The sequence below is a fragment of the Miniopterus natalensis genome, chromosome 4 (genome assembly GCF_054644295.1).
Source record: "Miniopterus natalensis isolate mMinNat1 chromosome 4, mMinNat1.hap1, whole genome shotgun sequence".
Lineage (NCBI taxonomy): Eukaryota > Metazoa > Chordata > Mammalia > Chiroptera > Miniopteridae > Miniopterus > Miniopterus natalensis.
In genome coordinates this window covers 56,507,268-56,531,885 of record NC_142084.1, presented here as the reverse complement: position 1 = coordinate 56,531,885, position 24,618 = coordinate 56,507,268, and the positions used below count along the sequence as shown (strand labels likewise).

Genomic DNA, 24,618 nt, shown 5'->3' with positions numbered 1-24,618 from the left:
TTTTACTTCATTCTAACACTGTCATTGGACAGATGTTCCTACAATTCTCCTGTCGTTCTCTTGCGCTCTCACTCAGAATCTCCCCTGCTTTCCCAACGCCTGCAGAACACGGCCCAGGTTTACTCTGCTGTTCATAGCTTCCATAATATGGCCCAAAGTCTTTTTTAAAAAATTTCTCTCCTTTACGAATCCTTTGACTAGATCAAAGTGGATTATTTTACTGCCCGTCACACGTAGAGCTTTCTTTCTCCACACATGTCTCAAGTTGGGTTCCCTCCCTTTATTGATCTATAGCTGCGCTGCAGTAACAAACCACCCCCCAAAATCTCCGTGAATTACAACAACAAATATTTATTTCTCATTCACAGTACATGTAGGTTTTTACTGAGCTTGGGCCCTGCTCCAGGCTCCAGCTCTGCTCCGTGTGTCGCTTCACCCTGGAGCCCAGGCCCCAGAAGCTGCTTCTGTCTGGGGCCCCTGTAGCCCTGGCAGGGAACCAGAGTGAAGCGTCCAGTTTCATTTAAAGCTCCTGCTCCGAAGTGACACGTGGCAGGATCCACTCCTATTTCATTGGCCAAACAAGGCACATGGGCAGGCCCAACATAAAAACGTCCCTTGCAAGGAGGCTTTGCAATCACACTGCACCTAGCAGGCGTGTATAATCCTATCGGAGAGAAGAAAGGGGTTAATGATCACCAACAAAAACAAAATTTACCCCACCACCGGAATGCTCCACCGCACTGCCCTATTCACAGGTCTCCCCTCTGTTCAAGCCCTGGTTCAAGTCCCATTGTTCATCCCTAAGCCACCTGGTCCCCCTGGAGCACCGCTCATCAGTGTCACACATTTGGCACTTAGCTTATGCTCCCATATACAAGGAGTTTTCATGCCCTCTTATCTGTCTTGTATTCCTGACTAGGGCATAACCTTCCTGAGGATAAGATTTCATTTTATACACCTTGGTAACCTTAATGATTAAGTTATGTTCCTACCTAATTGTTGTTGAAGGAGATGTGGGCGATAACATTTTTCTCTTTTGGGAAATAAGTTTCATCCTCAAAGAAGAATAGACTTAGTGCAAAGGAGTCTTATTGCCCAACTTTAATGTATTCTCTCCATTATTTACAGCATTACCATAACTAATATATGGAAGCACAGCACATTTGCACACATATCTGGGGCCTAACTGCTTATTAAATAAAGCATGTGGTATAAAATACGGCCATGCCCCAGGTTCCACACTGGCTTCGCCATGGTTCTAGCCCTGGTATGCAAACAGTAAACTAGAAAAATAGAAATGAAGTGATTTCTTTTAATGGGATGTAGTTTTGCTAAAATGAAAATTTTAAGATATCTTGGTATTTTAAAGTAGTTTTCTTTCCATTCTTATAACATTTATAGTCTAGAACCACAGTCACAACTCAGAAGTCACATAATTCAGTAGGATTTTCCCAAAAGAAAATTCCTTGCAACAAACCAGCAGGAGGCACAGTCCCACTTCCTCGAGGTGTTGTTCCTACAAATTCTCCTTTTAGTGTTTCACTGCCTTTCTCCCAGCTAATCAGTGAGCAGCAATTCATCCTGAATGTTTCATATTCATTTTCCTATATCGCAACGCAATGCCTTTCATATTTCTTCGTCAGCTCCATTATTCTTTAAATCACCACTCAAACACAAGTCTAATGTCAGGAGGTGACTTCTGTCATGTGAGATACAGTATCTCCATTCAACAGCCGATCAGAATCTCCCAGCACCTCCTCAGGCACACCTTCCTTGGGATCACATCTATTCTCACATTCCTGCTCTGCTCTTTTCCCTTATTTGAAAATGCTCATGACTCTGAGCAATGCAATCATTACCTCTCCCACCCACAAATAGAATCCATTAAGTAAAAATTCATTCCAAACTCATCTTAGGGTAGTGAGGAAGACTGGGTAAACCCCAAAAGGTCTAGAGGTTGAATTTCATTTGGAAAACTACCCAGAAGTTCAACTGCTTATCCAGGCCTTATCCTAACTATAAGAGTGGCCTAGGGATGTGCTGACAGGAAGGAATTAAGGTTCCACCAGGCACCAGTGAAACCAGTTGTGTAGCCCATTGCTACACGCTGCTGCTGAGAAGGAGGGAGGAGAGTGAGAGATGTTGAGGGAGCAACAGGTCAGGAAACCTCACTCCTAGCCTTTCCAGAGCCTCCGAGAAGAATTATTCATGCTGTGTTTCAAACTGGAAAGACATACTATACCTACTAAGAAAAATTGCTTCTGACAAATAGCTCATTTATAAGTAAAGTGATGTTGAGACTCCTTTCCTAAAAATAATTTATTTCCTAACTTGAAGACCAAAAAGCTTTGGAAGGTAGTGAAGAGCAATGATTTCCTTGGACTTAAAAGGCAGTGTTTAGAAATGAAGAAAATTACATTTGGAAAAAGAAATAGGCAAAGGGGCCTTTATTTTAAAATCCCAAGGGTGCCCAGAGGGGAGAGAGGTTAGGGAACTGGATGAAAGAAGGTGAAAGGATTAAGCAAAACAATACACACACACACACACACACACACACACACACACATGCATATATATATCACAAAGACACAAACAACAGTGTGGTGATGGCCAGAGGGAAAGAGGGGTGGGGGCTAGGTGGAGGTGGGCAAATGGGGGGGAAATGGGGACAGAAAGTGACTGCTAGGGGTGAAGGGCACACGATGCAGTGTGCTGAGGATGTTTTGTTGAGTTGTACACTTAAAACCTGTATAGTTTTGTGAGCCAGTGTGACCCCAATAAATTAAATTAAAATAAATAAATTAAATAGATTGCCATAACTTAAAAAATAGAAAAAATAAAATTTTGAAGAACCCAATATGTGTATATTAAAACACACACACAGAGATTACTCAGCCTCACTCCCAGAGTCTCTGATTCAGCAGGCCTGAGGGAGGGATGAAGATCTGAATTTCCAACAAGTTCCCAGGGGAAAGCCATAGCAAAGTAAACAGGCGTTAAGGTGTTTGATGTTTGGGGATAGATGAGACTATAGATATTAATAAATCTAAGAAATCCATAGGAAAAAATAAATATAAGAATGGGTTTTAATAAGTTAGCTGCTGTCAGCAGAGAATTTGCTCTTTCTGATGGAAGGTAGGAAAGGAGCAAAAACGCTCCCAGCACAAGGGGCACTGGGAAGCCTTGCGCAGGGGTGAGCAGGGGCGGGTAGCCAGTCCGGAGCGCAGTGAAGGGAAGCATTCGTGTTCATTTTGCCCAGAAACCCCACCCCTGCGGCTAGCACTGGCAAAAAGGCCTGCACAGTGCACAAAGTTACACGCATGAGAATTCTCTCTGTCATAATTCTGAGGCAAAGAAGTGAAAAGAGAAATAAGATATACAATATGGTGCCCTTTTGGTAAATTAAAAACACTCAAGGCACAAAATACTACTATATTCTTATAAACAAAACAAAACAAAAAGAGGTTAGCAATTGTAATGACAAAAATCTAGGGAACAGAGTTCTTTTTTGTCCTTCAAGCAGAAAAACTAACCAAACAAACACCCAGGAACTTGTTCCCCATAAGGATGTTGGGGAGCCTGCCACAACCTTTGGGAAGGGGGAGTGAGAATTAAAATATTATCTTCTCTTTCCCTGAACTGACTATCCCCACCTTCCAGGACCCCTCCACAGGAGCCCTAGCAGAAAGCTGGGTGAATCTTTCTAGTGGCCTCACTCAAGTCCTGGATGGATCTGAGTCACCCAGACAGAAATGATGACTGCTGAAGGGGTCTCTGGAAAGAAACTAAAACCACCCTAAAAATAAAAAAAAAATTAAAAAGTAAGAAAAAGAAAAATCCCAAGGATACCTATCAGGTACTAAGGCTGTAAGGGCATGGAGCAGAAATAATTCATCATTTTAAACACTCAGTGGAAACAAAGATTTCTTTGATGTTTTAAATCAATATGGCTGGTATACCTTGATCTGAGCTTTAGCAAAAATAAAATTACTCAGATCATTGTCTGATAGAATCGGGGCAATACAGGGAGTTGAGGAATTAAGCCTTAGAATAGAGCATAGAAATAGAAAATTCCTTTAAGATGTCTGCCAAACCCCCTTTTCCTCCTGAGAGCTTTATTTAAATCTTCAAGAGAGAAGATAGCTGTTCTATTTTTTAGTACATCAATGGAGGAAAAAACTATATCCTATCTCATTGTTAATCACACTCATCAATGCTGGTAAATTGTTTCTTTACATGTGACCCAAAGGAAAAAATTAAAGGATGCTCTCGCTCATCCCTCATGATGACTGACATGCTATCTCTAGGGCCTAATCCCATTCAGTGGCCTTTCCGTGGAGTCCAAAAAGGGTGTATAAAGCACTAAAGATAAGCTAAGGCCTTCCATATGTGTCCTTGCTCTTCTTGAAAACCATTTTCTCCTAGAAGGAAAAAAAAAAGGCTCTATTTCAACAGGCACATATCTTTTCAAATCTCCCAAAAATCTGGATAATAAAATTCTCTTCAGACCAGCGCTGACCATCATTGATTTACAGCACTAAGAAAGAATAAAAAAGAGAGGAAGTTTGATTATCCAAAACAAAAACTTTTATATGTGTGCTTTTCTAGGATTTACTTACACTAAACACATCAATGAATACCTAGATCCCTCAGGACAAAGGAAAACATTCCAAAAAAAAAAAAAGTTTTGATCTTTCTTTGAATGTAAAGTACCAGATAATATGATACTTACATTATATAACTGTCCATGTGCAGTAGCTTAGCTAAAAAAAGAACAGTGTGACATCTCCAGGGCTTTTTTATGATGTGTAGAGTAGGTGGGGTCTATCTTGCTGAGATAACTCTTTCTAAACTTGAGCTCTCATTCTGATAGGCAGCCAGGTATCTGGGGAGGTATAGCCTCTCCTGAAGCTTCTAGGAAACTGCTTTGTGTAGGTGATGGAAAATGCATTTTCTTCTGAAACCCACATCAAGATTTTTCTCATGCATTCTCTCTAAGAATGACAGAACCAGAAGAACCCAGGGAGTCACCTGGAAGGGAAGAAGAGAATAAGTAGGAACAGAATAGTATAAAGTTAAACATGGAAGGAAATATAAGATAACAACACATTCCAGAAACAGGAGCAGCTTCAGTGCGAGCAGTGCCATGGTACCCGCTCCACTGAAGTAGCCGGATTTCTTTTGTCATTGTCAGCAGCAGCTAAGCAGCTGTCCCGCCAGGTGCATTGCTTCAGTCTAATGGATCAAGGGCCTGGTCTCTGGAGTCACATGGCCCGTGTTCACACACTGTCTCCACCATTTCTCACTTTCATGACCTTGAGCAAATTTCTTGACTCCTTCTATGCTTCAGTTTCCCCATCTGTAAAATGAAAATAAACATAATAGCCATCTCATAAAATTATTGTAAAGACTGAATTGCATAAAGCATACAGAATGCTTATCTTAGTGCATGGAAGATATTTAAGCATCCAATAAACGTAAGCCAGCGTACCATTTCTGTTCATCTCTACAGGAGCCCTATTAAGTCACCATCATCTGCTTCGTTTATCGGGGAGAATACAGAGTTAAGAAGGAGATGTTACCTGTTGAGTTTCACACAGTTAGTTAGCATTCCAGACAGCATGTGTGTCCCAGAAATATCCAGCTCCAAATTGAAACCCTTTTCCTTGTGCCTCACTGTTTTTCCACTCTCCCAAGACACCCTATTTGAAGAATGTTGATTTCGTTCAATGCAAGTAGTTAACCAATGGTATTTGTCTAAATAGCTGGTATCCTAAAGGTCTGAAAGAATGAATAGTCCTCTCAGATGACACCACTTTTGATACTAGAAAGTAATATTCTTTGACCATCTACAGTCAGTCCCAAACATTCAAAGATCCCTTCAAAGACCAATGCCTTCACTGTGCATGTACAGTCCTACTAAAGCAGTAGTTCTCAAGTTTTATTGAGTCTGGGACCCCTTGTAGAATCAGATCAAAGAAAAAAACACTTTCCACAGGGGGAAAAAATGTACGTAAGCATACTCACAAAATATGCATAACAGCTTCAGTGGGTTGGGGGACTTGGGGAAGTCCCTGAAATCCAGGTTAAAAATCCCCACTGTAAAGTGTCTGCAGGTCTGGAGTGAAGTTCCATTACACAGATGCTTTTTCCTATCTAGCTATCATCTCCCTGCTTTGTTTTGCTTTGTTTCTGTTTGACTTCTTTCCCTCACTCCTGCCCCCTCCTTCCTGTCTCTTACCTCTCTTATTCTTCTTTCTCAATTCTCCACCCCCTCCCTACCTTGGCGATCAGACAAAGCCACTATCACAGCTCCCTCTCCCTTCCCCTCCCTCCCCTCTGTATCCTTCCTGACCAGCTGATTCCGGAGAGGAATTCGATAACTTATCAATAGGCATAGGTTGCTCCATAGGAATATTGGCCAGCCTAGGAAACAGTCTTTCTTTGAAGGATAGCAGATCAGAATTTCTGACTCCACAGGGGAGTGTTTCTCCTAATTCTCCAGTAAATGTGGCCACTTTCCATTAAATATACACAGATTTACTGTATCTTGTTTTCAAGGAAACAGATTCGCTAACAAGTTAACAATGCTAGTATAGATATCTGTGTACTCATTTGTCCTTCTGCGTCTGTGACTTTTTTTATGGTGCCCATCAACTTGGTAGTTAACCTCTCAGAAAAAGATATATTGGAAACAGAAAGAGTTCTCATTTAAGCAACCCTTAAATTAAAATGTGTCCACCTCTCTTAGGTTCCTTGTTTCCCTTCAATATGTGAGTGAATTCCATTTATAACAATTTTTTTATTAACCTTTTAAAAATGTAAAATTCAACCCTTTGGAATCCTTGGCCAACTTTTATAGTCTCATTTTAGGGTTTTTTTTAATATACATTCTGCCCATAGAGTTGCCTAATATGAAAATCTGGTTAAATAATTATAAGAATGGAAAACTTCAAATTGAAATAAAATGTAGAGTCCTGGCCCAGCCCGTGTGGTTCAGTGGTTGAGCATCAGCCTATGAACCAAGGGGTCACCAGTTTGATTCCCGGTCAGGCCACATGCCCTGGTTTCAGGCTGGATCCCTAGTAGGGGACGTGCAGGAGGCAGCTGATCAATGATTCTATCTCTCTATTCCCCTCCCTTCCTCTTTCTCTAAAATCAATAAAAAGATATTTTTTTTTAAAAAAAAAAGTAAAATCCTGGACTAAAATATTTAAATGAAATATGGTTCAAAAAGTTTGCCTTATAATTTGCCTTTTGGTGTATTTTATACCTCTATAATATTCCATCATCAAAAATCTTAAAAAATCAATATTTCTATTCATAAGCAAATAAAAATGCTTTGTATATACCCAAGAATTTCAAGGATGCTTTTCAAGAGAATAATCCTTTGTACTTTCCATGTGGGCATTTCCACAAAAACCAACTAAGATACGATGACCATGTTTTAGATAAATCAGGTTCACCATCACAAAGGGTCCCTGAGATTACAAAAGGAACATTTTGTGAACTGTGGGGCATGAAAACTCAAGCAGAGGGACAAATGGTTTATACGAACATTACACATTTAGCTCAGAGCTTTCTGAATCCTTCACAGCAAACCCATCGGCATTTCTGCTTACTCTAACGATCCTTTAAGGCTCTTTTACTGTGAAGTCACTCACAGGACGGAAACACTTTTTTTTTTAATTTGGAAAGGAAAAAAAACCTATCAAATGAATAGCATTGGCAAATGTTTCTAATCATTTCCTTAAAATACCAAACCACCAAACAATCTTTTTATTTACTACGTTTTGCTTAGGTACATAAATCAAAGGACTATAACAAGCCTAACGTCAGAGAAACTTTTCGACACGTCATACATTCGAGCAAGCTGAGCCGATAAACAGTTTAGATGAAGTTATGGTTGGAAATATGTTTCCCCAGAGGACTGTGGTTCATAAATTGCTATCAGGCTACCTCTGTCATTGTTGATTTGAGACATGCTCAAGGTACCCACAGCTATTACAAAGCCTGGCGTCACCTGACCTGTGCTTTCAGAGAAGGATACTTGGTTATACAAGGACCACTAGCCATCCGTCCTATGAGAAATACAGTTTGCTTGTCACCATATATATATAATATTGCATTCTGTTTGAAATTTTGACCAACAGTAAAAAGAGCAGGAAATGTAATCTTTTTTCACAGGTTAGACAGTTTTCATAATCCTGAGATGGCGTTGAATTGATTGTTTTACAACAACTGTACTTCAAGAGCCCAGAAAAATGAGAGAATTTTTAAAAATACATCAAACAAAAACAATTTGCATCTCAGCATTTTGCAATTATATGGTAATTGATTACATCTGTGCTCTTAAGCCTTCTCTGCAGATCAGTGTTTTTGATACACTTATTAAAAATAAACCCACGGTCAAATCAAATATTACTGCATAATGTGTGTGCACGTTTATTCCTCTCTGTGCCCGCAGAGCCCAGCGCGCCCCGCGCCCCTCAGCCAGCCTGAGAGGATGGAGCAGTTCACTCTCCAGCCCGCACCGGCCCCTCTGCCTTGTGGATTTGGGAAACGTCAGGAAAAGATCAGAGCAAGGACCCTGCTACTTTTTATTCCCATCCTTGGTCTTCACCTTCAAGGAAACACTTACAGGTTAGTTACGACTTGATTGTTCCGCATGAGATTTGTCCTCAGTGACCCTGCTTCACAGAAGCACAGGCCCTACGAGTTTTAGAAACCGGCTGGATGAGTGTCATCCACTGCTAGAGACGTGACGAATTTAGAAATTTTATCAGCCTTGCTTTTAAAAGTCCTGGTAAGTTAAACAGTCAGAGGGGGAGGTTTCCCGGGAGTCCTGTTAATCATCTGGGAGGCTGCAGGGCTGCCCGCTGGGGGAGAGCTACTCAAATCTAAACTTGACCGCGTCACTCTCACGCACAGGAACCTGCCAAACGGAAAGGAAAATGTGTGGCTGTCTTACTAAATGTACGTATACATATCTCCCTGGAACTCGCGGATCTGGAGCACTTTGGCGAACTCATTCAAGGAAATGCCACTTGCACGCCCGCCTCACACTCGGTAAACTTTCCTGACGCTTCCATAGCAACCCTTGCTAATTTTACACCACCCTCTCAGCGCTCCGAATAAGAAAGCAGGTTTTGCCAAAGCAAACTTGAAGTTACCTTGGTTTTGACCTTTGGCTGGAATCACTTAGGAATCAGAAAGATCCTTCTCTCATTCATAATTTACAGTGCTCCGTGGCGCTGAACTTGTAGAAACAGAGCAGATCCTGGTGAGCAATTAAAAGGCTCCGCGATCACTATCAGCTGCTCTGTTCACTCACCCCTTTGCCCCCAGATAAAAAGACAACCCGTTTGTTTTGAATAATTCGAAATATGAAACACCACACCTTTTCGATAGTTCCTTGTTATTTCTAATTAAAACAGAGCCTTTGATTGCAGAATTATTATTATTTTTTAAATTTTTTTTTAGGTTTTAAAAAAATAGAACACTTCTTTCATGAGGACCTTGGGAAACTTCCACAGAATTGGTTTATTCCTCTAAAAGGCACCCAAACAGGCATAGGGCATTTTACTCTGATAAAGCACTTCTGACACACAACTATTAACCTCTGAACAAAAGGCCTCCATCTACTCTTTCCTTTGGCCTCCTGTCCCACAATCCTCTGCTGTGGTTCTGGCGTCACTTCAAAGACCCTGGGGCCCAAGGGGGGTGCACTTATTCTATTTCCTTCTTCCTCCCCCATTTCTTCCCTTGTGCTCTCTCTTTCTCCCTTTTATTTTTTCCAGCTTTCCTCTGACAGCTCTCTTGCCTTTGATAGAAAAATGTCTAATCTCTCTATCTGCCCGCAACCTTTCCGTTTTCCTGACCACGTGCTTAGCTCTCTTTATGTCTTTTATTCAAGGGAAAAGTGGCCCGGTTGGGATGTAAAATGGCAACGCTAGTCTCAGTTTTGGAGCTATCTCTACTTTGCAACATGGAATGATAATATTTGAGGCAGACTAAAGAGCACCTCAGATTACTAGACAAATCGGATCATCACCTGATACCCAAAAGGTTGCTTTCTCAGAATAAAAGAATAGAAGAGCCGGGAAGATGTTGAAGGTGCACTTCAGCTCCTCTTTGGAAGCTAAGAGGCCCCCAGAGGCTACCCAACTCGTCCAAAGCCACGGGCTGTGTGACAGAGGCAGTCACTGCCTTCTGAGCTCAGCACTTTCCACTGTCACACAGGATTTCCCTGTGGTGTGAAGACACTCATTCTTTGTCTTGCGCGATGGGCCCTAGTGAGACAATGCCTGCCCCAGCTCTCTTTTTCGGGCTGGAATGATGTGAACAAGGAAATTCCTGCATCCCCAAATCCACCCAGAGGCCTGTCCATTTTGACATCACATTTATTTCTGTTTCTTTTCTCTTTCATTCTGAGAGAAGAGAAACAATCAAACAACTTTAAAAAAAAAAAAAGAGCATAATTTTAGGCCTGTAGAATTTTAGAGCTGATAGGAAGCTTGAACTCTATGAGGCCGTGTTCTTCACATTACATCTGAGGTAAATTGGCCTCAGGTTAATTACTTGGTTAGTGAAAAAACTGGGAGCAGAAGGCCGGGTTTATGACTCAACTCTACCAAATCTCTGTTCACATGTAATTGAGAATATGCATATTATTGGACATTACCAGTAAACCTTTAATTTACTGTGTGCATGTGAATCTCACCTAATTACTTTGTATTTCAAGCATCTATGATATGTAATAATCAGGATGTCTCATAAATTTACTTTCAATCACTTAATTACTCCTAAAATCGTTTATAAATCCAACTCCTTTTGCTATTCCTACAACGATTTCACATATCAAATATCAAATTTATCACCCTTCTGGGCAGGGGCTTAAACATATAAAATTTCTTTCGTGCTGTATTTTAAGGAAAATATCCACTTTGGCTTTTTAACTTGTTTTTTCCTGTGATCACCATAAGGCACTATTGATTTAGTTTTATATTAAGAAATTTTCTGATAAATGGTTTCAACTAAAGGTTTAAGAATTTTTAAGGAAAACAACTTGTCTCCTACTCATGTTTGTTTTCACCTTTAAGAACAAAGTCCCACAAGTCGAAGTTTATAGTCAATCAAAAAAAAGGCACATTACTTTTCCACTTTAATGGCAGAACGGGGACCTTTAACTTTCCTGAAGGCTTTGCTTTGGGGTTTATGCAGAGCAGAACTTCCTTAACGCTAGTAATCAGACCCGCAGGACATGTGTTAATTGTTTCTGACATGTAAAACTATCTACGGTATCTCAGCTAATAACACCATGGCAGGCATTTCACTTTGGGAAAGCACAGGATTGAAACCAATTACGTGTCTGTTGATTTACCTTCCCATACCTCCCCAAGACGTTAGTTTAGCTCATTCCAATAATGTCAAAATTTTAATCCCGAAATCACAGCAAAAACACTGAAATACAGAACCAAGTTATAATGTATGCCATCATTGGCTTAAAATACATTTGGGCAAAATATTATTTGTGCAATCCTACAGAAGCATATAATTGATACAGTTTCACCATAGCTAATGGCTTCAAATCAAACGTTATTTAAAGGTAAGTTGCCTTCAGACTGGTTACCATTAGGTACATTGATAATTTAGTGTAAGATATTAGCATTTATTTCTATCCAGGCTTTGAAAATTGTTGCATCAAGGACAGTTCTTTTTGCACAAAATAGAAAAAAAAAATTGGGGAAGGGGATTGAACAGAAGTTTATGGAGGCCTTGGCTGGTGTGGTTCAGTAGTTAGAGCATAGCTCACGTCCAAAGGGTTGCAGGTTCGATTCGCAGTCAAGGGCACGTGCCTGGGTTGCAGGTTAGATCCCAGGGCCGGGTCAGGGCATGTGCAGGAGGCAACTAATCCATGTGTCTCTCTCTCTCTCCCTCCCTCCCTCCTTCCCCCCTTTCACTCTCTAAAAAAAAAGTCAATGGAAAAAAAATCAGTGAGAGAAAATATCCTCGGGTGGGGATTAACGAAAAAGAAGATGAAGAAGTACCTGGAGGCTGGTGGAATCGGTGGGAGGCTTGAGGACCAGGATGGGCAAATGGCTGGGAAGCCAGGGGCCCAGCAGATCTGAGCATCCAGCACCAGAGCAGCAGGCTGAGCGGGCTGAGCAGGCTGCTCCACGCTCACCGCCTCCGCTGCCCGGGGACGTGCCCTCCATCCGTCCTCCGCCCCTGACCCAGGTGCTCAAGATTCAAAGTCCCAGAAGGCGAAGCCTGATCGCCCAAATCTAAGTCACATGACTTCCTTGGGGAAGAGAGGGAGGGTCTGGCCCCCTTAGCCTGTTGTGCAGCTTCACCAAAAGGAGATCGGGGACTAATAAAAGGGAAGTTGTATAATGTAATCACACACACACACACACACACAGGACAAGGGCTTACTGTAAATGTGCTGGTTTCATTTGTTTTTTAAAAAGCCTTTGAATTTGGGAACTAAGTTTCTATTTCTGGTTAAGTCCACCCTGAGCTTTCGATATTTAGTGTCTCAGATGGGAAACCAAATAGATGTGCCTCACACCCATGCCTTTGTTGCAGCAAGTAAGGTTATAAAATGGTTCCTGGGCTTTGTCTGACTTTGATCATAGAGAGAGACTTGACTGACTGTAACAGAGAGCAAAATAATCTATTCTGAGATCTTTGAACTTTTTGCTAAAAAACAAGAATCAGCCACTTTCTCAACTAAAAAGAGTATTTCCAAATTGGATTCCAATGTTTGGTGAGACTGAGTCAGATCTTTCCCATTTGTTTCTTCTAGGTGACTCTGTCAGCTCATAGCTTAATTTTCTTCACACAAATATTTAATGTAAAAGTATTACGTGCACATAAACGTTTCACTAATGATGGCAGAAATGCAACCCAATATGGAACATTATCCTTTGGAATATTTTTACCATTTAAATAAAATAAAGATCAACTTTTTAAAAGGTGAATAAAATACTTCACTGCATATTTGCTTACTAAAGTCCAGATGCTACTTTTTAAATTAAAAAAAAAAAAGTGTTCATACTAAGGATTTTACCAGATATGAGCACATTTTCATCAGATTTTTAACTTTTCAAAAACTGACCCTCACTGTGGGGAATGAAACAGGGAGAATTTGTAACCAGGTTTACTCCCTTCAAAAATTGTTTCCCAAGGGGGTGGCAGAAATGGGGAGATGTTAGTCAAAGGGCACAAACTTTTAGTTATAAGATGAATAAGTTCTAGGGATCTAATGTGTAGCATGGTGATTACAGTTAATAATACTGTATTATATATTGAAATGCTAAGAGAGTAGATTTTAGGTATTTGCACCACAAAAAATATGGTAACTATGAGAAGTAATGGATGTGTTAATTAACTTGATTGTGGTCATCATTTCACAATTTATATGCATATTAAATATCATGCTGTTTTACACCTTTCTAAAAATCACATTGTACAACCTAAATATATACAATTTTTGTCAATCATACCTCAGTAAAGTTGGAAAATAATAAGTCAGTAAAATAAAACAATTGTTCCCCATATAAGATAATAATAATATAAAGTTGATTCATATTAAGAGATGCTAAATAATAAAAGCTCTTAATAAATATTTACTAAATAAATAAATAATAACTACATTTATATCACACTAGCTGTGCCAGGCATTATTCTAATTACTTTACATATGTTCCTTTATTTCATTCTTACAACAGTCCAATGAGCTAGGTATTATATTTATACCCATTTTACAGATGAGAACACAGAGGGGTAGAATAGTTAAGTATCTTGCTTAAGGTTTCATACCTAATCCAATAGGCCTGGCTCCAGAGTCTTTGCTCTTAATAATTAAGTTATAATTCCTCTCTAGATACAGATTGTCAAGAAAGGTAATGGGAGCCTTTCCATTAATGTAATTTAAAAATAAAATGTGGGTGGGATCATTGAAATAATCCTCCACCTTTCTCCAATTTTCGACCAAAATTTCATCTTCTAATATCAGAGCCCATAAATCTGGAATAAAGGACCCCTCTCCAAAAAGTAAATATATTTAGACAACTCTCTCCAAGGTACTCGCACATCTCTTTCACATACCAGGTTTGTAAGCTTTCTCCAATATTACTCTTGTCAAGTTATGACCCGTAAAGGTTTTGCTTGGGGTACAGAGGCTGATCCATACAACACAGAGTTACGGCTATGTAAATAGATAAGCAAATTTGAAACACTAATAATTTGATGCTTTGGAGTGCTGGGTGTATTTTCAGTGGTCTGAGGAAATGAAACAATCTGAAGAGATATCTAATATACAGCCACCGAAAAGCTTAATGAGTAAAGAAATCAAATCCCCGATGGTACATGGAATTGTACATTAAAGCGCTAGTGGGCAGAGTTATCAAGCGACCAACTGCTATGAGAACAAATGACTGTGTTTTGAGCAGTGGGCTGAACAGCACTGAAGAAAATAGTGGTTACTAAAAAGGTTTTCAGGCTCACTGGAGTTACCGGGCCCTGTTACAAACTAACCTCCACCATTAGTTACTGCGCTCATCGGTGCCATTGACGCCTACACTCGGAGCAACTGGAACAAAAATGTTTACATTTTACCAGTGTTTTATTTTCAATTAAACATCTCGGCTGCTTATTTACATAGTTGAATGGCATGGCATTTATACCATACAACTTGATGTTATTTCTTTGTAAATATTTCTCCAACAAGAGACCTAAGTTCAAATTCGTTGTGAAAATGTGACCAAAGATAAAATAAACTTTAATTTAACCTTGATCACAAATTATTGTTAGGCTAAAGCTGAAAACCTATAAAAATTAAAAATGGAAGGCCAAAGGAATTAACTGAAATGTCCGTGCCCCAGCAAGTGAATTGCCTTTGCTCTGCCTGGGCCTTTGAGGACTTAGGTTGAGTTAACTGAGGTCAAGTGAACGTGGCACATAAAGCTATGGAGGGCAAAGGAGAGCTGGCGAGGCTATGTCCTGTGCTTTCACCTCTCAGGCCTGCAGGTCTATTCTGGAATAAGTCACAACTGGAATGTTTCACGTTTCTTGCTAATAGTTGCTGTTATCTGACCAGCTCCTCTGTCCAAGATCATTCATCACTGCTGGAAATCTCCCCTCTTTCTGGGTCTGAAACTCCCAGGGCCAGGCAGGTCAGCATGAAATTCAGAATGGAAATAAAACATTAAGAGGGTGTGCCCAGCTTTCTTTGGGTTGCTACCTCAGAAGGTCCTCTTCCCAATCTCTCTTTAATACATGGAGAAGCCTAAGTAGATAAGCAGTGTTTTAGACTCACTTTTTGACATTTGCTTGTTGATTTCTTTCAGTTTTCTAGATTTTGACGTAGAAATCTGAGTTTAGGAAAAACGGGCTTTGGGGTAGAACTGGCCTTATACACACATAAAATAAAAGCCAATAATCACTATAGAATGTGACAAAAGAGATTCCAGTCACGACATGATGCCTCTCCCACAGAGGTGAAGGTGTGGTTACAATTCTCTCCTTATTTTTTTTAGCAATTTTGTTGTTGTTGTTGAAAGTGTTACAGATGTCCTCCCTACCCTCCCCCCCCCTTGGTCCCCTCCACCATTCTTTTTTAAACTCCCAGTAGCGCTAACCGGGATAAAAACATCAAGTTGATGTCAGTCATTCACAGTTCAGTGAGGAGTCCTTTATTAGATTACTTTCCTCTGAAAATGCTAAATGAAGTAAAAAATAACTTGACAGAGAAAGGGGAGAGATCATTTTGAGACAGGGGAGACATGATGTCAAAGAAACTCAAAAGTTTACCAGTTTTGCCAGTTTACCAAATTTGCCTTGGCTTGGGAAATAAGATAATCCTTCCTTTCTCTCTTTAGTCAGGACACTCAAATGCCTTCAGCCATTAGGCAGGTGACATAAGTTACACAGAATCAACTATGTGAAAAGCAGAAGAGAGTAGAGGTACTGTGATGACCTAAGGAGCACAAACCTCATCACAAGAATTACACATTCAAAAAAAATGTCAAACAATTCGGCTGGCCCATGAAGGTATATGTACAGCTGCTAGGTTTTGATCCCTAATCTAGTCCAAACTGAAGGAAGTTCCATGCAAGAATGATATTATTCAGGAATTATATTAGAAATGACTCAGTGCTTCGTGATTGCTTGTTAAATCAAGAGGCCCTGGAGAGGGCCCAACGTAAGGGGAGTCACCAAGTGAGATTTCTCTAATTTGTATACATTTCTCCGATGATGATGGTGACTAATCTGGTTACTTGAAGAAGTCTCATGTTCTGCGATATGAATTGGCAGCATCTGATGGGCCGGGCGGGGAAAGGCACAGAGGTAAAGGACCAGTTTAAAAATTTGGAAGCTCAGAACCAGCAAGCAAAGTGTTCATCAGTGTTGAAATAAATACCACTTTAAATTCTTCTCTTTCACTTCCATATCTGGCAGAAGAATATAGCACTTCCAGTGCCTACCTCAGAATGGTATTATGAATATCAATCATGTTAGTGCCTCCCAGGTACTTTGAAGATGGAAAGGACTAATTAGTCTCCAGGCATGAAGTAGCAGCCAAGACATCCACAGCAGCTCGAGCGAACAGGAAGGGGACGCCACCGAGAAGCCTGGAAGCAAGACAGCAATGCCCTTGTTTCTGCGCAAACCTTTTAATAATGAAAGCCTCTGAACTCCTCTTAGATGAAAAGAAGCTCAACTGTGTCTTTAATTAGATCATCCCATTGGAGCACAATATAGTGATAAAGAAGATTTAATAAAGCATTTTGTCTTTTTATTACTTTGATTTGATGCAACATATCTGCTCATCCAAGCAAGATGTTTAACTTCAAAAGAAGTTCTGTCCACCCTCCCCTCTGGCTAATAAATAACTCTAAGGGGGAAAAAATACCATATATTTGGAGTATCCTCATGCTGCTGAGTGATGAAAAGATTCATCTTTTTTTTTTTCTAACTGTGAACATGGGTCCATAATGAGTCCTATTCTTTCCTCCTATAACTGGTAGAATTTATAAGACTTTAAATGTTGCTAGTTATTGATTAAAACACAAGGCAAAGTAATTTTGAAAAAAATATCTAATTACTGTTAAGACTTCCCAATTTGACATGATCTTGGAGATGCCCATTAGATTGGGAATTTTAGGAATAAACAAAATTAAGCCATAAAATTGTTGGCATAGAATTATCTGTATCACGACAAACTTACTCTAAACATCATTTTTATGCATAGATTTATAATTAGCTTCAGTTTTTGAATTTAAAATTATGGCCAGGCTAAGCCTGGAAACATAAAAATAGAATGTTTAGGAGGTGAAGGAATTGATATTTGGAATTTGTTTACCTTTTTTTAGTCACCTTAACAATAATATTAGCATGGATGATCAGATTAGCCAGACAACCACCCTGAGTCTATACTTAAAAAAACTTCAGCCAACCCTATATGAATAAGCTAGTTAACATTGGTTGAGTAGCCTGGATAAAAATGAGGAGGAGATGGACAAGCCATAGAGAGGAAACTAAAAGGACATCAGCAAAGACAGAGAGTGAGCGATCCAGTTAATTAACTACACCTAAAGCCATTTTGACTTTTCTTACCCTTAAAAAAAATATAGCTTGTATTAATGAATCAACAGGCTCTTGTGGTAGCTGGCTTAAGTCCTCAGATAAGCAAATAGAGAAAAAAAAAGTGTCTCAGATAAGCCCTTAGGCCACAATTGTTAAGTAACATAACAGAATTTCTAAGTAATTTCTTATAACCTTTTTTTTTTTTTTTTTGCATAACACAAACTGATTTTTAAAAATAGTCATTCCCAACATTTCTATAAGAAAACCACTGGTTTCTATATCTGCCAACTTGAGTTCCTTACTACCGCCCTCATACCTTTGGAACCAGAGAGACCTGAATTCAAACTTCACCTTCACCATTAATAGGGGCTTGCTTTAGTTTCGTATCTGTAAAAATGGAAATAATAATAATACCTACTTTGTGTGGTTAGAGTGCAGACTGAATGAGAAGACGTACATAAAATTCGTGGAGAGCAGTAGGTTTATACACACACTCACATCCCACGCCCACTCACACACATGCAGACATACTCTAACCCACAACTCCACTTACGTCCTCTGAGCTAGCATCTGGGCACTCATTTATGTATTCTCCTACGAGTTTTTCTGCAATGATATGTATTCAAGCTTACATCTAACAGCTGCACATGTCCAGGTGAAAATTTGTTTTCTGATCCATTTGGAAGCATGTAGGCACAGCTTTAAACTGCAAATTTCTAGAGAAGAGAGCACATGACATGGAAGGACATGGCCTGGATGGTCCTGTTTCTTGCAACTAAAAAGAGATAGGGTCCACCACTGACACGGGACAGCTCCTGGGAGTCCATCCCCACCTGCAAGTGATGAGTGAAGAGCCCTGCTGACAGGAAATATGCGACATAAGGCAGTGGGTTCCAGCCCTGCACTGCCAGTCAGTGCACTCGAGAACAAGGCCAGACTGGAAGTGTATAAGGCTCCAAGACTTGAGGATAGTTAACAAAAGAGGGATTTGAAGGATGGTGTCTCAGTCAAGGTCCTTGTGGCTACTCAGAAGAGAAACCAACTCAATACAGCCTAAGCAAACACGAGAATTTCTTGGGAGGCACTGAAGTATCTAATGGAACCCAGAGATCTTTTCCAGAGAAGGATTTTCCAACCTCAGGACTACCGACACTTTGCACTGGGTAAATCTTTGTGGTGGGGGCAAGGAGGAGGTTTCCTGTGCACTATGGCAGCATCGCTGGCCTCTGTCTACTAACTGCAAGCAACACTGCCCCTCTCCCAAAGTTGCAGCAACCAAAACAGTCCCATGACATTGCAAAATGTCTCCTTGGGGGCAAAATTGCTCCCAGTTTAGAACCAGTGGCCTAGAAGGGAAAGGCTTGATCTGTGTGTGACAAGTGGCAGAGCTGCAAGAAGGCCAGAATGGGGTATGAGGCTCTCTAAAGCATGGGGACAATGCTCTGTGTTAGTTATTTTCCCAGAATTATTTTCTCTGACCCTCCAAGAACTCAGCAAGGTCAAGACTATTAACCCATTTTATCAGTGAGGAAACCAAGGCTTATGAAGTTAAGCATCTTGCTGAATTTCACACATCTAGAAATTGATAGAGTCCAGCTTAGGTCTATCAGGTGCCAACCAGGCTGTGACTAACTTAATATAAAGCCAGACTAGAATCTCAGGCTTTGAAATACCCTGATACTAAAGTGGCCCTATTCAATTCTTCATCAGAAGTGGAGCAGATTTGTTAATGCTCAAGAAATGGTATGTAATGATAAAGCATATCACAGGAAGTGTTTTCTCCTGCTTAAGAAAATACCCAAAAGATGAAGAAGAGGTTACTCCTGACTTTAAAACCAACCTTGTCTTTTAAAAAATACCATATGTGAGTGAAAAAGGTCCATAGCCTCCTGTCCCTAATTCACTAGTTAACAGGACTTGAACTTAATGAGAATCAGCTCTTTTGAAATCAGTAAAGCTTTTGCCCATGCAATGGAGCAAAGACTAAAGTCACATGCATATAAATTAAGGTGCAAAACTCTGTGAGCAAGGCCATAAAATCACATGGTTCTTTAATAGCAAGGTCAACATTTTCCTTATTTCAGATCTAACACTGTATGTAATACATATAAAGCACTTAAGATATTTTTGTTGAATGAATAAATGGCCCTGAATTTCTCTAGATACTTTTAGTTGAAGAAATATACTTTCCTCCTCCCTTGGGAAGGTTTCTGAATAATTGCCTCAACTTTTTACTTAACTTTAACTGTATAAAAACAACCTAAGAAAGAAAAAGCACCTTAGAATGTATCCCATTTAAAAGTTTTAAAATGAATTTTGTGTCAGATGCAATGCAGTTCACATGAAGCAATGTATCCAGCAAAACTGAAAATAAGCGTGTGTCACCAGAAAGCTGCAATGTGTTAATAAATACATTTGCGTGCACGGGACCAAGGGTAATAGTACACAAGGGCAAAGGTTAAACAGTTAGGGCCCTGGTTTAACAGCAGGGCTGAACTGTTATTTAAATGTCACAAATGTCAGTGTTCGTCTTCAAATAGTATTACAGTAGGATTAGTGTCCTAAGCCTTGTCCCAATTTATGGAGAATCAGGGAGAATGATTCTCATCAGCTTGGTCCAAAGCAAGAGAAGATTGATTTTCCTTTACCCTTGAGTCAGCTTTTATGAGTTTTCCAGACTCTACCTTTCCTAGGCTGCATCATGGATGCAAACTGCCAGATCTGATTGGAGGCCATATGTGAGCAGTGAATCTGAAAGAGTTATGGCTCATTGAGAAACCAACGAAGAAAAGCCTGCCCTTCTCAGCCACCTCCCCCCCACCCCCCGCCAGGGCTCCCACCATATGTTGGAACCAGCAGTGACTGAAACCCACAGAACAAGTGTAGGTGGGACCCACCGTGCAGAAGGCAGGGAGCTCCAGAACCAGGATGGCCGAGCTCATCTTGAGTCTCCATCAGCATCATTTGTCTTTGCTTAACTAGGAGAAGAGGCATGATTCTGAAGCGCTTCCAGTCCTTATTAGAACTTACCTTTGTGGTTAATAGCAGTTACACACATGTATTTGAGCAACTGCCAAGTACAATAGACACAGCATCTCATCTCACTTAAAGCTCACAGAGCTCTGTGGGTGTGTATTATTATTAGGCCTGTTCTAAATAACAAAGATACGAACTAAAGGTCTCATGGCACAGAAGGGCTACCTAATTCCAAGCATCTCTCTCTTAACAATTATGTCGATGGAGTGACTTACAGAGAGGGAAAAGGCAACAAGACCTCAAAGCCACAGAGCTTTATCCCTTGAAGCACTGCCCACCATGGACTTGGAGTTCTATAGCTCAAGGGATGTAGCATCTGAGGCATCAGCCTCCACTAGGGCACCCAGCCATGGAGGGCATGGCATTCAATGCTTTGAACAACCTCCAAATGAGAGCAGTGGCCTTGACATGACCCTTTCTCTTTAGAATCACCACAGGGTGATTTTCAAATGGAAGGTGGAGACTTTCCTACTACCGAGAGGACAAGAGGATGTCAGAAGAGGTCATGGAAAGCATACTGTGGGCCTCTTCACGCTCTCTCAGGGGAATGGCAAAAAGTGGCAGGCCAGATGAACTAAGGGAAGCAGCCGTCTCTCTACTTCAGCCCTTTCCATCTCCCAGGCCTTTGAGAGTCACTATAATTTTAGAAAACAAATGAGTTTCTAGTTGTTCTGAGGAGTATATGGATGTGTGGTGTGTGGGAAGGCTTCATGAGGCCCCAGAGGGTCCACAACCAAAATATTTGAGCAAATAGCCACTACAAGGTGAAGAATTAGACCCATAGTAAGATCTCCAGAAAGGAAGCACTCAGGGGAGCCACTAAGTTTTAAAAGAGGTGCATTGTCCGTTATTTCTTTCCTCACTTGAGTATGATCAGATAGCACAAATAAATGATAATATAGATAACTATCGTTGGACTACATTGACTATTAATGAGATGACCCCAAAATACTATAAGATTGATGCCATATTGCAAAATATAGCTAAATGTCTAATCAGTAATAACTAGTGTTTCATATGCTGTGAACACAAAAATGTATAGAGTACCTACTATGTGTTAAGTACATTATTAGGCACTTTTACATAATCAGTTCTTTTCCTCACAACAGCCTTGTAAGTAGGTGGTGTTATTAACAACTTTTATAGAAGAAACAATTGTGTTTCAGAGAAGCTACGTGACTTTCTCAAAGTCCCACAACTACAAGACTCTGAACTGGAGTCTCTTGATTCTAAAACTCTCATCATGCTGACAGCTCAACAAGGCAAATAGTCCATGTGGGCAGGTGCAAAGAAGAGACTTAATAAAAAAGTCATTAAGTATAGAATTTTATTCTGACAAATCCTTGCCTAGGTAGGATCAGCTTACTGCTACTGGTAGTATCTTATGTCTAGAACTTTAAGTTAGACCTACATAGATGAAGTAAAGATTTATCTTTGTACTTTAAAAATTGTTATTGAAGAAATCAAAATTTGGTACCCAAATCCACCACCATGTGATTCTATATAGTCCAAATTCACCTGATAATTATTAAGGTCTTCACTGTGGTCATTCCTTCCCTTAAACTCTCTTGTTTTAATAGTTCATGCATACTCACAAACCTTACACACACACACACACACACACACACACACAACAACAACAAGTTAAATTTCAATAGGAGCAAGGGAGAACAGCAGAAGCCAAACAACTTCCATTTTATGTTTTTAAGGTGGGAATTAGTTCAAACCAGTTTGTGTGTTTTTTAAGTTTACCATCTTTGAAAAATTTGTTTCAAAATTTAAACAAACTTTGAACCTCTTCTGCTACAACTTTTATACAAAGAGAAGATTAAAATATACATCCCAGACATGACTTTTGTAATGTAAGCTTTTGTTCTGGATTTTCACGCTACATTAGAACAGAACTTACTAGGTATTATCATTGCAAAATGATTTTTCGGGAAAAATAATATAAAAGTCTCTGGAGCTTGAGTTCAAATGTATGCTGATATCTATGCTAGAAAACAGTGCATTCTTATCACTTTTTCTCCTATTCTACCATGTTAAACATGTACATTCTTCCTAAAATGTTTGAGAATCAGTTGGTCCTAAAGACTGAATATGTACTATCTGACAGAGGAACTGCTTTGCTGAAGAGAAGTAGGAATGAGGGAGCCTCGGCTGCATCTGAGGGCAGAAGGGTTACAGGGAGAGAGGTGGCAGGGAGAATCAGGGTCCAGGGAAATTAATGTTCTTGGGCTACACAAAGGCTTTTCAGTTTGTAACAAAAATCTGATTCAACTTACAAATTAACTTTTTTTTTAGTTCACTAATAATCTGAAAATAATGTCTACATTAAGCTAGGAAGTAAAACCATTCAATTAAGGAATTAAAAATATCAACATGAACTAAAGAACTTGCTGATGGTAAATGTATAATAGCTCTTTTGTTAGTGTGTAAAATAAGTCCAGGAAATATTTTGATAGATTAATACTCAAATGAACAGCAAGTTAAATTTTTCCAGCACAGTAATACAGTCTGCTTTATTGAGCACCAAACAGAAAGTTGCAAATGTACCCACTGGATAACAATCTCTACACTGTTCCATTTTAGCAGGTGGAATTCCAGCTTGCCAAAAACTCAAAATTAGGAAACTGCTCTTCCAGCCATCTCCAGATTGCCAGTTCTTTATTTGGTTGAACTGAAAACTGTAGGAAGATTGTCCTTAAGTGTGGGATCAGATCTTGAACCAAACTTTTGTTTTCTATTACATTCCAAATAGATGTTTATGCCAGGCAAATAGCTCAACGGTGCATTATAAAATGGATAAAGAAGGGGGAGGTAAATTCTGATCGTGAGATTTCTGAAGACTGAATCTTGCTTCTACACATTCATCTAGTTTAGCCAGAAGGCAATAATGAGAATTATTAGACACATCAAAGAAAGGAGGCCCCGTTATTAGATAGAATAAAATAAAGCAACTAAGCTACATATGGAAATTGACTTCACCATGGTATTTTCTTCTAAGATGCTTTAAGATGTTTTAATTTATTTTGTAGAGAGTTGTTTTATCCCTCCAGGTCACAAAAATAGTCATAAGTGTTATATTAATTCAGTGAGCCATGAAGAGATGAGCTATAAACTATTTAATATAAGACCATGGTGGTTATTCACAACTAAATAATGAATTGCATGTCACACAATGCATGATAGTTATCTGTGTTGCTGAAGTTATAGCTAAGGAATTATTGGTCTCCCTTATCTAAAAGACCAAATGTTGAGTGAGATCAAAGGAAGCAATAATTGTACAGGAAACAACATCTTTAAAAAAAATTTCTCTGAGAATGAGAAACTGATTTATAAAGTTCAAGATTAGTAAGCACTGAGTATCGTTTTAGGTTATCCAAGTTGGATCAAGCATTTTTAGCAGTTTTTTCAATAGATCATTTGCAGCAAGAACAAAACTCTAAAAAGTTACCAAATTGCCAAATCAAGAACAAAACAGCCTGTGAAGTTATTTTCAGTCACTGACATGGCATAGAAAAAGTCCATATAATAAACATAACAGTTACCCAAATTTGTTTCGTTGGAAAGAGAAGATGACTCTTGAAGTCCACTCCAGAAGCCCCATAGGCCAAAGCGAAAGGACCCCTATAAGCAACAGAAACAGTTGATGACATCCAATGTTTTCTGAACTGGCGGCCTCTGGTGACTCACGTGTGGGCACAAGAAGCACTTGAAGCAGATTGATGAGTGATTAATATCAACAGCTAGTCAATGAATAAAGTCCCAAGCAAGATTGCTTTACCCCCTTACCAAAGCATGCCAACAAAGAAAACTTTAGGAAGTCATTAACAACTGACATACAAGACATAATTTGTTAATATCCTTAAGGATCTGTGAAGGCAGAAAAAATGCTGCATGGCCCTGGCCAGTGTGTTCAGGGGTTAGAGCATCCGCCCAAAATCCAAAGGGTCATGGGTTCGATTCTGGGTCAAGGGCACATAC

The 24,618-nt window shown here is 39.7% G+C and overlaps 2 long non-coding RNA genes across 2 annotated transcripts; one reads left to right on the top strand and one right to left on the bottom strand.

The window, feature by feature from the left end:
• Nucleotides 1–289: 289 nt before the first annotated feature.
• Nucleotides 290–24,289, bottom strand: LOC148093294 (uncharacterized). Its single transcript, XR_015714371.1, has 3 exons — nt 24,183–24,289; nt 4,733–5,359; nt 290–664 (listed from the first exon to the last, which is right to left on the bottom strand). It is a non-coding gene; the product is annotated as an uncharacterized LOC148093294 (long non-coding RNA).
• Nucleotides 8,481–16,621, top strand: LOC107527485 (uncharacterized). The gene is made up of 3 exons (XR_001602269.2): nt 8,481–8,643; nt 8,932–9,069; nt 16,538–16,621. It is a non-coding gene; the product is annotated as an uncharacterized LOC107527485 (long non-coding RNA).
• Nucleotides 24,290–24,618: the final 329 nt, after the last annotated feature.